The sequence below is a fragment of the Oryctolagus cuniculus genome, chromosome 18, assembly GCF_964237555.1.
Source record: "Oryctolagus cuniculus chromosome 18, mOryCun1.1, whole genome shotgun sequence".
NCBI classification, from domain to species: domain Eukaryota; kingdom Metazoa; phylum Chordata; class Mammalia; order Lagomorpha; family Leporidae; genus Oryctolagus; species Oryctolagus cuniculus.
The window spans coordinates 54,573,414-54,595,202 of NC_091449.1; the positions used below are offsets into that span (position 1 = coordinate 54,573,414).

Below are 21,789 nucleotides of genomic sequence, written 5' to 3' on the forward strand. Positions count from 1 at the left end.
TCTAGGTGAGCAAAATTCACTGGTAAACTATTCCATGCTTTAATTAAGTGGATATGATCGGTTTACTATTGAAGTTACTATTGAAATGCCTTTGAAAGATGAATAAGGATTAAGCTATGACAGGGTTACCTTAAGAAATATAAAAAAGACAACCTCTTGGGGTCTGCTCTTTAGAAAATACTGAATGCCATGAGCTACTTCAGGTATAGGAACATCATGTTTTTTATTCCCAATCAAAAAGTTTTTCTAAGAACTTAATGATAAATATGCATATTCCCAGCTTTTTAACCTTTCTACTCTTGAGTTCAGAGTTCTGCACTTTATAGAAGACCAAGTTATTTAAGCAAGAATAATGATCAAGTACACCATCTATGCACCTAGAGCATGAAGTGATGGGGCAGTTCCTGTTGGAGTTGTGTATTAAACAAAATTTAAATTTTATATCGAAGAGGGGGTATCTCCACATTAAGGAATGTTTACTGAAAGCAGATATGTGATGTTCTATTTACTTTTATATATTTCAAAACAAACTGCCATTGTATTCTATAAGCATTGAAGTAGCCAAATGATTAACACAAAATATTCTCAAAGCACAGGAAGGGATCTTAGAAATGATTTGGTCTCATCCTCCATCCAATGTAGGATTCTTTTCAGTTTCTTATAATAAAATATAATTTTATTCACACTGTTTTCTCAGTTTTATGGGAGTATTCCTGCATCCCTAAGCTCTTCATGACTTTATTATGTACATAAGGAGGCAGCTGAGCAAAATCCTCAAATGTTCCTTCTAACTCACTGATTCTTTCAAATTTTTTGTTAGTAGGAACTTACTGAGCCTAAACACCACGCATAGCTTCATGATTAATATTTTCATTGCAAATTTAAAGATATAGGTATTCTTAAACCACAAAAACTCAGATTCAAAGACTTTTTGTATTGAACTTTTTTAAAAAAACTATTTTATTTCACATTTAATAATAACAAATAATCATCCAGAAAAAATATTTCTTCATTCATTAATCTGAATGCCTCCTTGCCAATGAGTGGTACCATCTGGGATCACCTGATTTATGTTGTCATTATTGGAATAACTCACCGCTGTATCAATTCAGATGTACGGTTTATTTCTTTCAGTTATGCATTTACATCTCAACTACAATACACTTCTCAGGTATTACTCTTGTTTTTGCTCTTTGTTCAATAGGTGCTGGTAGGGGCATATGCCTGTCTTTGCAAATACTTAGTATATCCATCATAGTTTTAGCAAGTAATCAAGGGAGCCTACACATAATTTAACATAAATGGAAATAACATATTAGAAAGAATCAATTTTTAAGTTTAATTTGAGAGAAAAGGGAGAAGGCTAAGGTGAGTTAGGTAAGGTCTTCTGAGGCTCAGTGTTAAGTTACATGTCTCACAAAGGAAGGGTCACCTACATGAGAATATCGAGTCGAATCAGCAGTTACAAATGGAAAGACTTGTGAAATAGCTCAATATAACTTGCTGGAGATGAATATACTTGTCCGCAGTGTTCTAGGGCTAGTAATCATTTTTATTACTACTTCTATTTTGTCGACACTAGTTAGGTACCAACTTGACACAAAATAAGTTCTGTCTTCCAGATGTCCTTTCACTAGAGATATGAAGAACAGATCATTCTTTCTCTGACATGCAGTATATGTGGCCATAATCTTCAAAATCACCATATCATAAATTCATATCTACTTTGTTATTCATTTTCACCCTCAGGTCTTTTGGATCATTTGATGACTTTCAGACCTCACTCCTCTGAACACCTATTTTGTTTTATTGTTTTTCTCCTAATGCAGCAATAGTTTCTACTTTGGAGGCATAGACTCTCATTTGTTATTTCCACTCCACATTTTGAAGTTCTCTGGGTACCTTTACAATGCTTTGCTGCTCTCACTGCTATCTGTATCACCTCCTAATTTAATAGCATCTGTAAATTTCATTAACATGATTTCTTCTCCATTTTCTACACCAAGAATGGAGTAACATAACACTGACCTTTGCAGTACCTAGACACATTCTTCAACTTGATACACTGCCTTTTGTGGCTTACCAATATTTTTGATGGCTCTCTAGCCAGTTTTGAATCCATGTAATTCTACTTATAATCAGGCCAATTTGAATGAACTGTGCACAGTTTTCATGAGATGCTGCATGAAATGCTTCATTAATGAAATACTACAACTACTGTATTTTTTCAGTCCAGCTCCATCTTTATAATTTTAGTGGATTATATTTACTTCCTTTTTAATATGTGTATGATTCTTTTCATGTGAATACACAATAATCTTATTTTTTGACCACTCTAACTTTTAACTTCAGAATCCTTTTAGATACACAGAAAAGGTACGAAGATAGCGGAGTTCCCTTATACTCTTCACTCAACTTCTGTTCAAATCTTCTAAAACAAGACAAATTTGTCAAAACTATGAAATTAACACTGATATAACAATATGATTAACAGAATCACAGAATTCATTCTGATTCTACCTGGTTTTCCAATACGGTCCTTTTCTATGCCAGCATGATTGCGTATCACATTGCATTCAGTGGTCCTGTCTCCTTAGTCTCCAAAGATGCTTGACAGTTTCTCAGTCTTGATTTGTCATTACTGCTATAGATGGAATATTTGTGTTCTCTCCAAAATTCACGTTAAAACTCAATCTTCAAGGGTATTTGGAGGTGGGGCTTTAGGGAAGGGATTATGTCATGAGGGAGGAGTTCTTGTTAATAGGATTAGTGCCCTTATAACGGAGACCCTAGGGAGCTTCCTTGTCCCCTCAGCCAAATGGCTCACAGCAGGACAGAGGTCTCTGAGTCAAGAAGCAGGCCCTAATCAGACACTGCATCTATCCAGGACATGCCTCCATCTTGGATTTCCCAGCCTCCAGAATTGTGAGGAGTCTATGTTTGGTGTTAATACACCACCTAATCTATAGGATTATGTCATAACCAAAGACAATTATGTTGATACTCTTGAAGGATACTGGAAAGGTATTTTGAAGAATGTCCCTAAACTGGGGTTTGTCTGATGTTTTCTCATTATAAGTCTAGGGTTATTAGAAGACCACCAAAAAGGTGGTGTAAAATACCCTTCCTCAGGGTAAATTGCATAAATAGCACGTATCACCAGTGATGTTAACTTGGATTACTTGGTGTCTCCTAGGTTTCAGCATGGCAAGTTAGAATTTTTTCCATCTATGTATTCCTTGTTGGGATTATTATAATGCCATTGAGGTGGTAAAAACTAAGTCTTAGATTAGGGCAAAAACAAACAAAAAAACCAAAAAGATTTTTTATGCATAAAACACAGACAATACAAACAGTATATATATAGGTACATGTTGTATTTGTGCTAGATTTCACTAGAGCAGGGAGGATATTAGGAAAATATAGGCTCCTGCATTCAGGTGAGGGAAATAGTGGAAGGGCAGTGCTAACAAAAATGAAACAAAGACACACAAATACTGCTCTAGGACAAAAGTAAGCAAGCCGATCACTAAATCCAGACCATATTCAATGAGAAGGGACTTCAGCTCTCCCAGGAGGAAATATTCACATATAATTGGTTTCTTCTGTAAGAATACCTTTTTTAAAAGTCACCATTTTGATCTCTTTCACTATCAATAGTTTGGATATATGCTTTTGTGTGAGTTTGGATCTTTCAAGAAGCAAATCCCACCTTGAGATCAGACATGCAAAAAATTCCTTAGATTTACCCATAAAAGGTAAAAGGGAGAGATCAAAGGAAAACAGGAGAATCTTTGGGCTGTGAGGTAGGTCTAGTACTACAATGGAGAAAAGGAATGAGGCAGGACTGTGTGGCAAAAGGTTCAGACTGCAAACCATTCTAAGGAAGCTTCACCTAGGCTGATAGGGAGTGCTTGAACCAAAGTATACAAAGCTGGCCTGCATTTCCCAGGAAAGGATCTGCGTTAGAACCTTTACCAAAGGCAGACACTGCTGGGAAGGATCACTGAGGAACCATGGTCTTGGCAGGAATGAGGAGGTGGGTTCTAAAGAGCAGCACCTGGGGTGATCAGTCAGCAGATCTAAGCAGTATATTTTCAAGTTCACTGCTGACCTAATTTTATAGTCATACAGAAATACTTGAAATTATTTTGGTAAGCCTATCCACCTCCGTGGAAGGGCGATTCCCCCTGCCACTTTCCCCACTTCCGCGGGGGAGTGGCACACCGCCGGCCAGCTCTCTCGGGGGCTGCTCAGATGTTATCTGGATGTTCCCCTTAGATGTTCCTGGTGCATGGTGTCTCTCTCCTCCTTTATAGTCCTCTTCCACCAATCCCAACTCTGCTACCCACACGCCGAGTACGCTGCTCTCCTCCAATCAGGAGCAGGATCAGCTCCTGCAGGTTATTGGTCGAACTGGAGGCAGCTGTGTAAAAGTTGTTTACTCCTCTCCCAGCGCCATATTGTGGGAGAGCAGATGCATAGAATAAGTCTTAATTCCAGTAACTTAGTCTAGTCCGAGTTGCTCCCCACACACAGCTACTTGATGGCACTGTGGAACAATGAAAAGTAGGCAGAAACTAAGGAGACACAACCCTTTAAAGAAGGGAAACTAGAGGGCTGGCGCCGTGGCTCAATAGGCTAATCCTCCACCTTGCAGCGCCGGCACACCGGGTTCTAGTCCCGGTCGGGGCGCCGGATTCTGTCCCGGTTGCCCCTCTTCCAGGCCAGCTCTCTGCTATGGCCAGGGAGTGCAGTGGAGGATGGCCCAGGTGCTTGGGCCCTGCACCCCATGGGAGACCAGGAAAAGCACCTGGATCCTGGCTCCTGCTATTGGATCAGCGCGGTGCGCCGGCTGCAGCGGCGGCCATTGGAGGGTGAACCAGCGGCAAAAGGAAGACCTTTCTCTCTCTGTCTCTCTCTCTCACTGTCCACTCTGCCTGTCAAAAAAAAAAAAAAAAAAAGAAGGGAAACTAGAGGATGGGCCTTTGGCACAGCAGTCAAGACACCCTGGTGCACCAGCACCCCACTTCAGAGTGCCTGGGTTTGGGTCCTGCCTCCACTGCAGATTCAGCTTCCTGCTAATGCACATCTGAGGGGCAGAGGTGATCGTGCAAGTGCCTGGATCCCTGTCACCCACCTAGGAAACTAGACTGAGTTCCAAGGACCTCGCTTTGGATTGGCCCAGTCATGGCTGCTGCTGGCATTTGTGGAGTGCACCAACAGATGGAAGATTTATTTTCTCTCTCTGTTTCAAATAAAATAAAGAAATAAAAATAGAAAAATAAAGAAAGAAGGGAAGCCAACAGATCCTATCTATATTTATCTGGCTTTTCCAGTATGGTTACTCTCTGATCCATATAGTGCACTGGAACAGAACTTAAGTGGAAAGCAGCAGTTTTTTGGGTTGAGGAGTCACAGGTTTTAGTTTGAGGTTAATACAGCAACTGGCATTTTGAGATTCAATGACTATTTACAGCCTTTGTCTTTTCCATTGAGGAACAGTGTTTTCGTCTTCATACTATTTATTTAGCTCTTTTACTTAGTGTAGGGTTAACTTTATGATCATTAAGTAAACTAAAAGTAGATCACTGTAAAAATTAAGAGTGAGAATGGGAGAGGGAGGAGAAGGAAGGGTTGGAGTGTGGGCAGGAAGGAGGGTAGGGTGGAAAGTATCACTATTTTCCTAAGTCTATATATAGGAAATACATGGAGTTTATATAACAAATACAATTTTGAAAAAAAAAATAAATTAAAAATAAATTAAAAAAAAAAGCAACTAGCAATCAAAGGAAGAAATCTCCAAAAAGGCAAAGACTGGCAGGAGCAAGAGGGGAAGTTGCTTCAAAATCTGCATAATTCCTCCTCTCAAACCTTTGGGATTCCTGAACTACGATTATGCAGAATAAAATCAAGAAACCTAGAGCTAGGCAACACCTAAAAGGCTGAAACAGCTAAGTAAAATTTTAGCAGCTTCCCAGTGAAGTTGGGTCAGTTTAGAGGATGAGTTCCTTAAAATAAAGAGACCTGGTAAACAGTTCAAAATTTCTGTAAAGCCCAGAAGGGACTTAGCTGAAGAATAAGGTCCAGGCCTAAGACTAAGGAAAATACTTAGACAAATTTGAATAAATCCTAAAATCAAGCATCCTTATAATGAAGGAAATCACCAGTATACTAACTACTTGGTATCACAAGTTTGAAACTCTTCAGGGGAAGATAAAGAATCAAGATGCTCCCAAACATCATTTAGAATGGAAATACATAGTAAAAAAAAAAATACAGATAAAAGAAAATGTGGGGCTAGTGCTGCAAATCAGCAGGTTAAACTGCCAGCCGTTATGCCGGCATCCCATATCAGGGTACCAGTTCCAGTCCAGGCTGTTCTGTTTCTGATCCAGCTCCCAGTTAATGTGCCTAGGAAGGCAGCATTAGATGGTCCAAGCGCTTCAGCCCCTGTCACATACATGAGAGACCCAAATGTAATTCTAGTCTCCTGGTTACAGCTTGGTCTAATACCAGCCATTGCAGCCATTTGAGGAGTGAACCAGCGGATGAAAGATCTCTTTCTTGGGGCCAGCATAGTGGCACAGAAGGTAAAGCTGCTGCCTGCAGTGCCAGCATCCCATACGGGCACTGGTTTGAGTCCCAGCTGCTCCATTTCCAACCCAGTCCTCTACTATGGCCTGGGAAAGCAGCAAAAGATGGCCCAAGTCCTTGGGCCCCTGTACCCATGTGGAGACCCTGAAGAAGCTCCTGGCTCCTGTCTGTGGATTGGTGCAGCTCCGGCCGTTGTGTTCAATTGGGGAGTGAACCAACGGATGGAAGACCTCTCTCTCTCTCTCTCTCCCTCTCTACCTCTCCTTCTCTCTCTGTGTAACGTTGACTTTCAAGTAAATAAATCTTTAAAAAAAAAAAAGATCTCTTTCTCTGTGTGTCTCTCAATCACTATGCCTTTCAAATAAATAAATAAATATTTTTTTAAAAAGATACAGGAAAATATGAACCACAGTCAAAGGAAAAAAAAAAGATCTACAGATATTCTAGATGTTGGGATTAACAGACAAGCAGTTTAAACAGCTGTATATATGCTAAATAATGTACAAAGAAAGTAGGATATAATGGGTGAAAATGTCAGGAATTCCAGTAAAGATATGAAAACTGAAAATAAAATTAAATAAATATCCTACAACTGAATAATAAAATATCTGAAGTGACTGAATAAAATCATTAGATGAAGTTAATAGCAGATTGGATAGTTTAGAACAAAGATTTAGTAAACTTGAAGACATATCTCTAGAAATTATCTGAACTGAAGCACAGAGAAAAAAATATAAAATTAACAGAACTTCAGTGACATGCGTGATCAAGATTAAAAAATCTAACATTTATAATTGGAGTTCCAGCGGGAAAAGAAAAAGAAAATGGAGTAGAAAAATATTTAGTGACTATTTGGCCAAAATTTCTAAAGCTAATTTAAAAACATAGACCTGTATGTCCAAGACTCATAGAAAATCCCAAGAAAGATAAATACAAATAAAACCACAGATAGAAAGTCAAACTGCTGGAGACCCCAAATCATTTTCACTAAAATGGCAGTGAAGTCAAAGAGGGGAGCTCCTATCTTTCCTATAGCCAAAGCCAAGGCCTTGAAGGTCAAGAAGGCAATGCTGAAAAGTGTTCACATCAACAAAACAGAAGATCTCTACATAATCTACTTTACAGTAGCCCAAGAGACTATGGCTCTGGAGGCAGCCCAAATATCCATGAGTGAGTGAGCACTCATCAGAAAAGCAAACCTGAGCACTATGTCATAATCAAGTTCCCCCAACTACGAGTCTGATGTGGAGAATCCACAAGATATTCATTGTGGATGTCAAGCACAATCAGCATACATCAAACAGGCTGTCAGCAAACTATGATGTTAATGTGGTCAATATCAAAACCCTGATCAGGCTGACAGAAGTAGGAGTATGTTTGGCTCTTAACTATCATGCTTTGGAAACTGCCAACAAAATTGGGATCCTCTAAACCGAATCCAACTGGCTAACTCTAAATATGTGCTTTTCACCATTAAAACAACAACAAAAACTTAAAAGCAGCCAGAGGACCAAAAGATACACAGGGGAACAAGAAGAATGATGACTGACTTCCCATTAGGAACAACAGAACAGAGATCACAAACAACTTTTATCTCTATGTAATAAAGGGGAAAGTCACCCTAATATTCTATAGCCAGTAAAAATATCCTTCAAAAATTAAGGTGAAATAGACTGTGTCAGATAAATGAAAGCTTAGAGAATGTGTTAGTTTACATGGGGAAAAAAAGCTAAAGGAATCTCTTTATGTTGAAGAAATTTCACATAAAAATAAGATACATGAGGGGTCGGTGCTGTAGTGCAGCAGAAGTTGCGGCCTATGACTCCAGATCCCATACAGGAGTGCCTGTGTGTGTCCTGGCTGGTGTTTCAGATCCAGGTCCCTGATACTGTACCAGGAAAAGCAGAGAAAGATGGCCCAAGCACGTGGAGCCTTGCCACTCACATGGGAGACTCCAATGGAGGGAGTTCCTATTCCTGGCTTCAGCATGGCTCAGCCACGACCATCACAGGCATTTGAGGAATGAACCAGCAGATGCAAAATCTGTCTCTCCCTCACTCTAATTCTGCCTTGCAAATAAATAAAAAATAAAACTTAAAATATATGAGAAGGAATAAAAAGCACTAGAATTGTAAATATAAGACATAAATTCTCTAAAATTCTTTAAAAGTCAAATGACTTTTCCATAAACAATGCTCAGAAAACGGGAGACCCATATGAAAATGAATAAAGGTGAACCTTTACCTTACACCATACACAAACACAAAGATGGAGTAAAGCCCTAAATATAAGCACTAAAACTATAAAAAATTTAGAAGAAAACACAGGGAAAATTTTTATGACACTGTATTTGGCAATGACTTCTTGGATATGTTACCAAAAGCAAAGGCAACAAAAGACACATTGTACTACATCAAAATTAAGAACTGCTATGTGGACTAGAGTAGCGGCACAGTGCGTAAAGCCACTGCCTGCAATGCCAACATCCCATCTTGTGCCAATTCCTGTCCTGGCTGCTCTACTTCCAATCCAGCTCCCTGGTAATGGCCTGGAAAAAGCAGTGGAAGATGGCCCAAGTGTTTGGGCCCCTCCCTGTCACCATGTGGGAGACCCAGAAGCAGCTCCTGGCTCCTGGTTTCAGCCAGTCTCAGCAGATGGAAAATATCTTTCTTTCTGTCTCTCCCCCTCTCTCTGTAACTCTGACCTTCAAATAAATAAGTAAATGATTTTTTTAATGTACTATGCAGAAAAGGATACAATGACTGAAGAAGTAATTTATAGCATCAGAGAAAATACCTGAAAAACATGCGAGTAGATCTCACATACTGTTGATATTCAGAATACAGAAAGGACTCTGTGGTGGGCATTTGACCTAGCAGATGAGATGCCATTTAGAACAGCACATCCCACATTGGAGTGTCTAGCTTTGAGCCTCAGATCTGCTTCTGATTCTAGCTCTGGGCTAATATGCTCACTCTGGGAGGCACCAGGCATTGGTTCAAGCAGTTGTGTCACTGCCGCCCACAGAGGAGACCTGGTTTGGGTTCTTCCAGCTTTGCTCTCAGCAGTAAACTGTGGGCCTTTGGGGAGTAAACTAACAGATGAGAGATCTCTGCCTATTTCTGTGTCTGCCTCTCAAATACAAAAAGTAAAACAAATAAAAACTAAAGAATCTCTGCATCACAACAACAAAAAATAAATTTAAAAATTATTTGACTATACATATCTCCAAAGGAGATATACAAGTGGCAACAAACACATGGAAAGATGCTTAAGATCACTAATTAGGAAAATTCTAATAGAAACAACAATGTTACCTCAAACCTATTAAAATGGCTACTATGACCTTAAAAACTAAAAAATAAGGGCCTTAAAAATAAAGAAAATTCTGATACACACTACAATGAGCATGAAATAATGCAGTCAGAAAAAGGCAAATATTGTCTGATGTCACTATGCTAGTACCTAGAATAGTAAAATTAATAGAAAGTAGAGTGGTGATGGGGGAGAACAAATAGAAAGCTGTTGTTTAAAGGCTAGGGTTTCAGTTTTATAATATGAAAAGAGTCCTAGAGATTGGTAGAACAATGTGAATAACAAGACTGAAATGTACAAATTACACAATTTTAAGGTTATTTTAGTATGAGATTTTGTAATGTCAATTCAAGGTAGAATGCAATAATCTAAGTACATACACTGTACTCTACAAAGCAATTACTTAAAACCCCCCAAGTATTTAAAAGAATATACAACAGAAATAAAAAACACTCATTAACCTAAAGGTGAGAAAAAAAGGACAAATAAACAAAACAGAGGGGACAGCAGAAAACAACTATTACGTCAATGAACATAAATTCAAACAAATCAATAATTATAATGTAAATGAATTAACAATTAAAATTGCTGCTGTTCAAAAATATACTAACAAATTTTAACAGCCCATTTGAATACTTCTTCTAAAAACATGATTATAAATATTTGCATTACAGAAATGATGCCTCCATTAAGTCAATTCTGATTTTTCCCATGTATCATGGTTACATAGAAATCTGTATAAATGTCCATCTACTATTATAAACATTATAGATGTTTTAAAAATGCTTCTAATACAACAAACTGTTAGTGGCAATTTCCAGAATATAAAAATGATGATACAAAGCTAAGAAAATATCTAACAGGTGGATTGTTTTAAGGAGAAGTTTTCTTTTTCAGTGAATTGTAACCTTTTCTTCTAAATTCTGTCTCACTCTTTTCTTTCCAATTGCTTCTATGGTCTGTATGTTTTCAATTTTTATAGAGCTTATAAAATAGAATGTAACAAGACAGATGATCTCAATTTGTTATGAAAATTGTTTATATATCCACTCAGTTTGCAGAGTCAAGTTCATATAAGCAAACATTTTTTAATAGTGGTAAGGCAGAATGAAACAGGGAAATTAAAGCATTTCCCATACGTATATCACTATATATCACTCCTGTCTCTTTTGTAAGCTACTACATATCATTAATATAATGTTTGAGAACCCTTTCTGCATTCCTTCACAACTACTTTTTTAATTATCATATATGGCTCTCATCTTGGTGCTGCTAAAACAACAAAATTAATTTAAGATAGACAAGTAACTTTTCAACTGATTTTTTTGATGTTGTTCAGACAACAAAATTTTATAAGTCAGATATAATAATGCTACAAACTTGCTACTGTCCCAAGATTAAAATCACCTTAAGAAAGTAGCTACAGATAGCACGCCAATTATATTTTTTACCTGTTTCAAGTAAACATGATACTTCTAGATATTTTCTATTTTGGGTTGTGACACCTCAATAACTTTTCTGCTAGTAGTTCAAACATTAAAGAGTGGGGAGTGAACCAGCAGATGGAAGACTTCTTTTTCTCCCTCTCCTTCCCTTTCTTCCTCTCCCCCCCTCCTCTCTACCTAACTCTGATTTCAAAATAAATAAATCTTTAAAAAGCGTTTACATTACCCCATCTGATGTTTACCAATCTGCAAAAATGATGAAAAGTAACATTTAATTAATATTAACAACTACTACTGATAACAATATATGAGAAACTTTAAATCACTTTACATTCTCTCCTCATTTTGTCCTCACTAGAAAGTTGTGTGGTAGACACTATTGCCTCCATTTCCAGATACTAAAACTGACTTCAATGAACTGTTTGATAATATGCAATAATTTACAGTTGGTACATAATACAGTACTGAAACAGTATCAAAATTGAGAGTTCTACTGAATTTTGCCAATAACATTTCTAAAACCTATTAATATGCCAAACTTATAAAGAAAGTTTTTCTTTACTTTGTCTGAAATAGGCTGAAGCAGAACTCTAGGAAGTCTACCTGGAAATATATAGCTCACTCTGAAGAAATTTTGTAAAATGTACATTAGCATCAAAGAATCAAGGCTAAATCCTCATCACACCAAAACTATTTCCCAGTCTTCAAATTGGATACTAAATACAAGGAGAATGTTCTAGACTTTTTTGTTGACAGTTTTCAATGAGAAGGCTACACTGCACACATGTGAGGGTTTATTTGTTACTGAGGAAAAGCTTAATGTATCCCAACAAATAAAGTAATATTAATTATGCCTTTAGAGTTACTTATATACTGTTTAAAAGGTACTTTTAATTACCCTGCTTATACAACACAGAAGTCAGGTACTATGTTAACATCAAGCCTCCAGGTTTAGCATTACTTAGATATTCTATGCTCTGGACTCTTAGCTATAGAACCTTGTACTGCCAAATCTAATCAAACTTCTCTAAAACTAGGACAATTTTATTAAATTCTTATGGGAATTAGTTGTGTTTCTTCAGTATCTATCTCATCAATTTATAAAACAGAAGAATAAAATATTCATGCTGAATGGCCAGAATATTTACTCTCAAAGGAAAAATGTATCTGGAAAACCCAAATAATTTAATGTTAAAAATAATTTAATAAAACAACTCACTAATTGATAGGTTAATGCAACAATCCTCAAAAAAACAAAAACTAAATTGATTTCCTATTCATAGATATATAGACCTATTATTTGTGGTAAAATGCACAGAACATAAATTTACTATAATCTTTTTAAGTGTGCAAACTGGTAACATTCAGAACATTCACAGTATTTTGCAATCACCAGTATGTATTTCCAGAACTTTTCCATCATGCCAAATACAAACCCTTCTTACAAAGCAGTATCTTCCTATACTCCCTTATCTCGCATCCCAGGCTTACCTCTAATCTATTTCCTGTATTTATGACTCCTACCAGTTTGAATCATACAATATATGTACTTCTGTTTATATTTTGGATAACATGGTATTTTCAAAGTCCATTCATGTTGTAGCATGTGCTGTATTCCTTCCTTACCAAAGTTTCACCTTCTGCAGTTTCAGTTATCATGGTCAATATTGGTCCAGAAATAAACACTTCATGTGTTTTACACTGCAAGCCATTCTGGGCAAATACAATAAAACCCTGTGTCTTCCCATGCCATCACCATTTCATCCCCTTGGGACCTGAAATCCTCTTTGTCCAGCATATTCATACTCTATATGCTACCCTCCTGTTAGTCACTTGGTATTTCTTATCAGTTACCAAGTAGACTGGTAATTAACATAGTGCTTATTTTCTTTCTGTTCTTTTTTAAGATTATTTGAAAATGAGAGTTGCAGAAAGAGAGAGACACACACCTTCTATCTGCTGTTTCACTCCCCTAATCACCACAATGGCTCTGAAAGGGCCAGGCGGAAGCCAGGAGCTTAATCCAGGTCTTTCACACGGGTAGCAGAGGCCCAATGTTTTGGAACATCTTCCTCTGCTTTCCCATGACATTAGTGGAGAGCAGCCAGGACATGAACCAGCGCCCACATGTGATGCTGGTGTCACAGTTGGCAGTCTCACACATCACACCACAACACCAGCCCCTATGGTACTTATTTTCATATAACCCTTATGAAATAGCCTAAGGCTAAGTCACATTATCCACTGCACTTTATCTTACTATCCAGGCATTATATCATCTCACATTATCACAAGAAGAAGGGTGAATATAGTACAATAAGATATTTTGAAGTGTGTGCATTTGGCCCAGCGTTTGTCTGCATTCCATGTCAGAGTACCTGAGTTAGATACCCAGCTTTGGCTCCTGACTCTGGCTTCTGGTTATGTGAATCCCAGGAGGGCTTCCTGTCATCCATTTGGGAGGTCTACACTGAGTTCTAGGCTCCCAGGTTCAGCCTATCTAAGGATATTTGCAAACATCTGGTAAAAGAACCAGAGTATGGGAGCTCTCAGATTAAAAAACAAAACCAAAAAATTTAAAAAGGTATCCTGAGACGCTCACATTCATATAACTTTTACATATAACTTATTACAGTGTATTGTTATAATTAGTCTATCTTACTATTGCTGCTATCTCTTACTGTGCCTAACATAATTTTTTTTTTTTTTTGACAGGCAGAGTTAGACAGACAGAGAGAGACAAAGAGAAAGGTCTTCCTTTTTCCATTGGTTCACCCCGCCAAGTGGCTGCTACGGACAGCACGTTGCAGCAGGCACGCTGCTCTGATCTGAAGCCAGGAGCCAGGTGCTTCCTCCTGGTCTCCCATGCAGGTGCAGGGCCCAAGGACTTGGGCCACCTTCCACTGCCTTCTGGGGCTACAGCAGAGAGCTGGACTGGAAGAGGAGCAACCGAGACAGAATCTGGCGCCCCAACCAGGACTACAACTCGGGGTGCCGGTGCTGCAGGTGGAGGATTAGCCTAGTGAGCCGCGGCGCCAGCCTAACAAATTTTTTTTTTTAAGAATTATTTTATTTATTTGAAAGACAAAGAGAGAGGTAGAGCCAGAGAGAGAGAGTTCTTTCATTCCGGTGGTTCACTCCCCAAATGACCGCAGCAGCCAGAGCTGAGCTGATCCAAAGCCAGGAACCAGGAGCTTCTTCCAGGTCTCCCACGCAGGTGCAGGGGCCCAAGGACTTGGGCTATCCTCTACTGCTCTCCCAGGCCACAACAGTGAGCTAGACTGGAAGTGGAGCAGCCAGGAGCAGCCGGGACTTGAACTGGTGCTCATATGGGATGCCGGCACTGCAGGTTGGGGCTTTAAGCCACTGTGCCACAGAGCCGACCCCTGCCTAACATAAATTTTATCATAGGAATGTATGTGTGTACAGAAAAAAACATGGTATGTATCGGGTTCAGTATAGCTGAGGTTTCAGGCATCCATGAAGGGTCTTGAACATATATCCTTCACCTCATAGGGGACTACTAGAACTTCACTCCTTTGTACACCTGAAAAATATTCCTTTCTATGAGTTGATCAGTTAGTGGACATTAGGGTTGTTTCCACTTTTGGTTACTGTAAATAATGCTGTAATGAACATTGTTGTACATGTATCCATTTGAGTCTGTGGGAAAATACCCTATGAGTGTAACTGTTGTGTTTTACATTTTCAGGAATTGCCAAACCATTTTCCACTCCACTAGCAAAGCAAGAGAGGTCAAACTTTCCTACAGTTTTGCTAACATTTTTTTTTAAATAGCAATCCTAAATGGGTATAAAGTTGTATCTTAAAGCTTTTGATTTGCATTTCCCTCATGACTAATGAAACTGGCCATCTTTTCATGTGTTTACCAGATACATTTATATCTTCTTTGGGGAAATACCTTATTCAAATCCTTTGTCTATTTTAAAAGCTGGGTAGTCTTTTTATTGTTGAGTTGCAACAGTTCTTTATATATTCCTAGATATTATATCCTAACCAGATCTATGATTTGCTAAATATTTTCTCACATCTGTAGAGAACCTTCACTCTATTGATAGTGTTCTTTGACACGCAAAATGTTTAATTTTGTAGAAGTCAGATTGTCTTTTTCTTTTGATGTCTGTGCTTTTGGTGTCACTTTTAGGAAATCATTGCCAAATCCTTTACCCCTCCCTCTGTTATCCACAAAAGACCTCCAAGAAATGCAGGTTTGGCTAATGATGGGTACCATTAATATGATCATGACACTTTCACCTATCACTTTTTATTTCCTTTCTTTTTTTAAAAAATATTTATTTGAAAGGCAGAGTTACAGAGAGAAGGAGAGACAGAGTTTCTCCATCCATTGGTTCACTCTCCAATTGGCCACAACAGCTGAGACCGGGCCAGGTTGAAACTAGGAGCTTCACCAGGGTATCCCACATGGATATAGGGGCCCAAGGCACTGGGCTAGCTTCTGCTATTTCCCAGGTGCTGGATCCAGGGTACTTGATCAGAAGTGGAGCAGCTGAGACTCAAACTAGCAACCATATGGGATGCCAGCATTGTGGATGGAGGCTTAAGCCACTATGCCACAATGCCGGCTCCTGATTAAAAAGCTTACTTTATAATGGTATTCAAAATGGAAGCCCCCAATGGATTAGAAGAAATCTGAAGGGTTACTTCTTTAATACAATTACAATCTCTCACTATTTTTTGGTGGGGGGGCACATCTTAAGTTATGCTGCATCATAATCAATCAGCTGTTTCTTATCACCAACTTGTGTTCAACTGAGAGGAACCCCATAATTCTAGAGACGTTCCTCTAGTTAAGACTCAGTTTCAGAAGCCTCCCTATGCTCACCCCGCAACTCCTGCAGTTCTCATTTACATTAGATGGTGTCAATATTCTTGACACCTTTATTTTTTTTTTTTTTTGCTTTCTGCAGATTTTCTTCCCATCTTGTCTTTCGTGTACTACCTTCTTCAACATTCTTAAAAGGACAATACTCTCTAACTTTTCTTTATTGTCCTCATCTTTCTCTTTGCTATCTTAGAAATCATTACTATATAAAGGTTTTCCAATTTTTTCTTTACCCTTACTTCTTTCCCAGGATCTGAAATGGCATTTTTAACTTGCTGAATAGTTTCATGGATGAACTTTATTTCCTTCTAAACCAAATTCTCAGTATCTATTAATGGCTTATCATGCTACCTGTCACTCAAGATTTAATCTTTAGAATTATTTTTCAATCTCCCTCTTGCCCACTCACCATGGTCAACAGATCAGTGGGTTCTTAGATTGAGGTCTTAAACTGAAATGGATTAAAAAACCTAAATCAAAATCAAGAGAAAGGGTTGTTAAAAATGCAGATTCAAATGCTTCACCCTAGACTAACTGAAAAGGTTTTTAAGGATGGAGCCCAGAAATTCGCTTTTTAAACATCCCACAGAAGACTCAGGCACACTGCATTTTGAAAACTGCATTACATCAAGTTTCATCTAATTCTGCTCATTCTACCTTTCAGGGTCTCTCATCCATTTCTTTTTCCTTCCTACTGCCTCTATCCTAGTTTAGGGCTGCTTCATCTCTTAGCTGGATGTCTGTAATAGGATTTCCCTGCCTCTAGGATATTTCCCACTCTAATTTGTCCTACACACTGAGGTCTTATTAATCTTACTAAGTCAGAGCTCTGTTCATTTAATGTGACAAGAATTTATTGAGGGTATACTATATACCAGGTGCTCTAGGGCACTGAGCTCTGAGTAAGGCTGATCATCAGAATTACTAAGTAGGGGAAATCTTTTCAAAGCAAACTCTGCCACTTCTCCAGGCCTTCTAAATTAGAGTCATCAGCACGAGATATTCTTGCATATTTATAACAAATTGGGAGAAAATACACACATATGCAAATAACCACCATATAGTACACCAGTTAACTGCTGTTTTTAAAGACCAGCTGCCACAAAGAGATTCTCACTGCATTAAATATCTTCAGAAGCCGGCGCCGTGGCTCAATAGGCTAATCCTCCACCTTGCGGCGCCGGCACACCGGGTTCTAGTCCCGGTCGGGGCGCCGGATTCTGTCCCGGTTGCCCCTCTTCCAGGCCAGCTCTCTGCTATGGCCAGGGAGTGCAGTGGAGGATGGCCCAGGTGCTTGGGCCCTGCACCCCATGGGAGACCAGGAAAAGCACCTGGATCCTGGCTCCTGCCATCGGATCAGCGCGGTGCGCCGGCTGCAGCGGCGGCCATTGGAGGGTGAACCAACGGCAAAGGAAGACCTTTCTCTCTCTGTCTCTCTCTCTCACTGTCCACTCTGCCTGTCAAAAATTAAAAAAATAAATAAATAAATAAATAAATATCTTCAGTAACAACCCAGTTGAATGAAAACTTCTCCTCTTCTAATTTCTCATAGAACCTTTTCTACAACTTTCTTAAAGTCTTATTTTTATCATGCACTATAATTATTTTTAATTATCTCATTATCTCACTTTCTTTACACTTGCATTTGAAGATAGCACCTTGGTTTTATCAGTACATTTAGCATCAAAAGGAAATTTTGGGGACAAGTGTTGTGATTAAATTTCTGCCTGCAGTGCCACCATCCCATATAGATGCCACTTCATGTCCTGGCTGCTCCCCTTCTAATCCAGCACTCTGCTTGTGGCCTGGGAAAGCAGTGGAAGATGGCCTAAGACCTTGGGCCCCTGTGCCTACGTGGGAGACCCAGGAGAAGCTCCTGGCTCCTGGCTTTGGATTGGCCCAGCTCTGCATGCTAAGGCCATTTAGGAGAGTGGACCAGAAGATGGAAGACCTCTCTGTTTTTCCCTCTCTCTGTAACTCTAACTCTCAAATAAATAAACCTAAAAAAAGGAAATTTTTTGAGTTATTTACAAGATAACATGAATTAAAAAATTACTTGTGGGGCCAGCGTTATGGCATAGTGGGTACAGCTGCCACCTGTGGTGCTGGCACCCCCATATGGGCACCAGCTCAAGTCTGTCTGATCCACTTCCAATCCAGCTCTCTTCTATGCCTGGGAAAGCAGTAGAAGATGGTCTAAGCTCTTGGACCCCTGCACCCATATGGGAGACCTGGAAGAAGCTCCTGGCTTCAGATCGGCACAGCTCTGGTGTAGAGAGAACCAGTGGATGGAAGACCTCCCCACCTCTCCACCTCTCCTCTCTCTGTGTAACTCTGACTTTCAAATAAATAAATAAATCTCAAAAAAAAAAATGTGTATAGTAGTTCTCTTTTATCTGGAGGAATATGTTTCAAGATCCCAGTGGATAACTGAAGTCATGGGCAGTACTAAAGCCTATATTATGTTTTTTCTTATGTGTATGTACCTACCATAAAGTTTAATTTACAATATAGGCATGTAAGTGATTAACAACCATAACTAAGAATAACATAGAACAATTATGACAATATAAGGCAATAAAAGTTTATACTTTGGGGCCGGTGCCACGGCTCACTAGGCTAATCCTCTGCCGGCAGCGCCGGCACCCCAGGTTCTAGTCCTGGCTAGGGCGCCGGATTCTGTTTGGGTTGCTCCTCTTCCAGTCCAGCTCTCTGCTGTGGCCCGAGAAGGCAGGGGAGGGTGGCCCAAGTGCTTGGGCCCTGCACCTGCATGGGAGACCAGGAGGAAGCACCTGGCTCCTGGCTTCGGATCAGCGCAGAGCGCCGGCCACAGCGGCCATTTGGGGGGTGAACCAATGGAAAAAGGAAGACCTTTCCCTCTCTCTCTCTAACTCTGCCTGTCAAAAAAAAAAAAAAAGTTTATACTTTGGGACCACTATTAAATAAGGGTTATTTGAACACAAGCACTGAGATAATATAACAATCTGTTAATTCACATTGTTACCAAGTGACTAACTGGTAAAAAGATAACTGACATTGTGGGAGGGAACCAAGATTTCAACAGGCTACTCAGAATGGAATTTTCTACTTAATGTTTTTGTGTGCGGTTGACCAAAGATAAATGAAACTATAGAAGTAAAATTCTAAGTAAGTGGGTACTACTGTAGTTATACTATCTCAAAACAGATGTCCTTGTAAATTCTGAATATATGTTGACAAATTTGTAGATCTTAATTTCAGTATGGCACTTACTGCGGTTCCTTCAATACTGCAGGTATCCGAAAAGAAAATTAACTATTAACCAACAAGGTCTGGGAAAGCGTCTCTGCATATGTAAAAAACATACTTAATATGTTCAATATCCACTATAAGAGATTTGGAGTCCCAAAATAATAATATAGTAATTTTAGCAAATTGATGGTCCATTAATCAAAACAGCTCAAACTGGTGGTTTTTTTTGTTTGTTTGTTTGTTTGTTTGTTTTGGTGGTGGTTGAGGGGAGAAGGGCAGTCAACAGTTGCTGACAAATCTTAATCTGAATGCCTTATGCCTGGGCCAATATACTGATTTACTTCAGGTTCTACCATTCCCTATTCTTTTACACTTATCTAATTTATACATTCATGTCATCCATAGGTTTAAACAAGAGAATTCTTAATGGTGACAGTTAATTGCTCCCAATCAATTCGTTTTTCGAGTGCTTATACTGCTATGGGTTTAACTGTGTCTCCTTAAAATTTATGTGGAAGTTCTAGCCCCTAGTACCTCAGAAAGTAGTCATATTTGAGAAAGAAGGTCTTTAAGGTGGAAATTAAATTAAAATAAGATACTTAAGGTGGGTTCTAATCCAGTATGACTAAGTCCTTGCAAGAAGAGAGCATTTGCAGACAGATGTGCACACATACGTAGCAATGACCATGTGAAGAGACAGGGAAGAGACAGTCATCTACAAGTTAAGGAGAGAGGCTTCAGAAAGAAATCAATTCTGCCTACACCTTGATATTGGGCTTCCACTCTATAGAAGAATGAAAACAATTTTTATTGTTTAATCCTCCCCATCTGGTCCTTTGTTTGGTGGTGCTAGCAAACTAATAAAGCTACAAATTACACTCACTTAGGTACTTCTAACTACATCAAAACTTGTTTACCTTGCTCAAGACACTACCAGATACAGAAGTAAAAACAATTCTAAGTAGCTCAGACTCTAGAGGAGGCAAGTTATTAACATAAATAAGAAACATTATAAAGCATACAGCAAAAACACCAAATAAAGAATATATTTATAATTCTATAGGCAACCGAGAGAGGAAGTTTTGACTTTGGGTTAGATTATAAAAGATTCATAATTTGAGCTGAATCTTAAGAATAAACAGGATTCAACCAAATAGGAGAAGAAAATTACTAGGGTAAAGGGGAATACCTATTACTACAATGAAAATTTTTTTCCTTCTAAATATACTTCACTGAAGTTCAGTCTCCTGTTTCTGCTATCTACACTCTAAAATTATGTATTTTTAAATAGCCTAAGTACTAAATTTGGGTACTTTTTTCCCTGCCAGATAAATAACAGTTCAACTTACTTTGTTCAGTAAAATACTGACATCCAGAGGATACTTTGGTTCATTGCTAAGACCTCTGGCTCTTGCTAGGTTGGTTTTATTTTCACATGGTTTATGTAGGCATGAAAATGTTCCATGAATCAGCTCATGGAACATTTTCTTTTGAAAGCCTGGGTAGTTTTTGATCTCTTGCCTATTTATCAAATCTCATCACACTATAGGGCTCCACAACACAGGTGGCTTGTGCTTTCTTAAGTGCCTCTTCTTAAGAATATATTACTCAGTTCATCAATGTTTCATACCTAAGTATTCTAAGGTATTTAATTTTTTATTTAATGAAGTTTCAAACCTTTAGGCTGAGGAAGTTACTCAGACTATTTCATCTAAGCTGCTGGGAAAGTGCTCTGCAAAGCAGGGAGTTTTCAAGATGGAATTTTAAGAAAGGAGTTGGCAGGAGCCTAAACACAGAGAGACCTAAACTTTCATAGGTCGTTCCCTGCCTTAACTGTAGAGACTGAAATTTGTCATAAGTAGCTAAGTCTAAGTTTTGCTAAGGTTTTCTGCTTTATTTTGGTAACAAGAATTTCAAGAATTTAACAATGACTTTGTTAAAAGTTGTGATCTTAAAGCTGTGATTTTTTTTTTAAGGAATTTTATCTAGGGTTGATGTTGTGGCTCTGTGGGTTAACTTGGTCTTTGGAATGCCTATACCAGAATGCCTGGTCAGGTTTCCATCCAGCTTCCTGCTAATGGAGGCAGCAGATGACAGCTCAAGGGTTTGGGCCCCTAACACCCAGGTGGGAGACCTGAAGGGAGTTGCAGGCTCCAGGCTTTTGCCTGGCTGTTGAGGGCATTCAGGGTATGAACCAGTTGATGGAAGATCTTTTTTCTTTGTTCATCTCTCTCAAATCTTTAAACAGGAGAATTATGTCTGTAGAAAGCATTTTCTCCTCTTATTTCAACATTGTTTTCTTTCATAAATGAAATAACCTTAAGAGACCATCACTGT

At 38.7% G+C, this 21,789-nt stretch overlaps 1 long non-coding RNA gene across 2 annotated transcripts in view; it reads right to left on the bottom strand.

The window, feature by feature from the left end:
• Positions 1 to 21,789, bottom strand: part of LOC127491372 (uncharacterized) — a 162,487-nt gene that overhangs the window by 140,048 nt on the left and 650 nt on the right. The window lies entirely within an intron of this gene.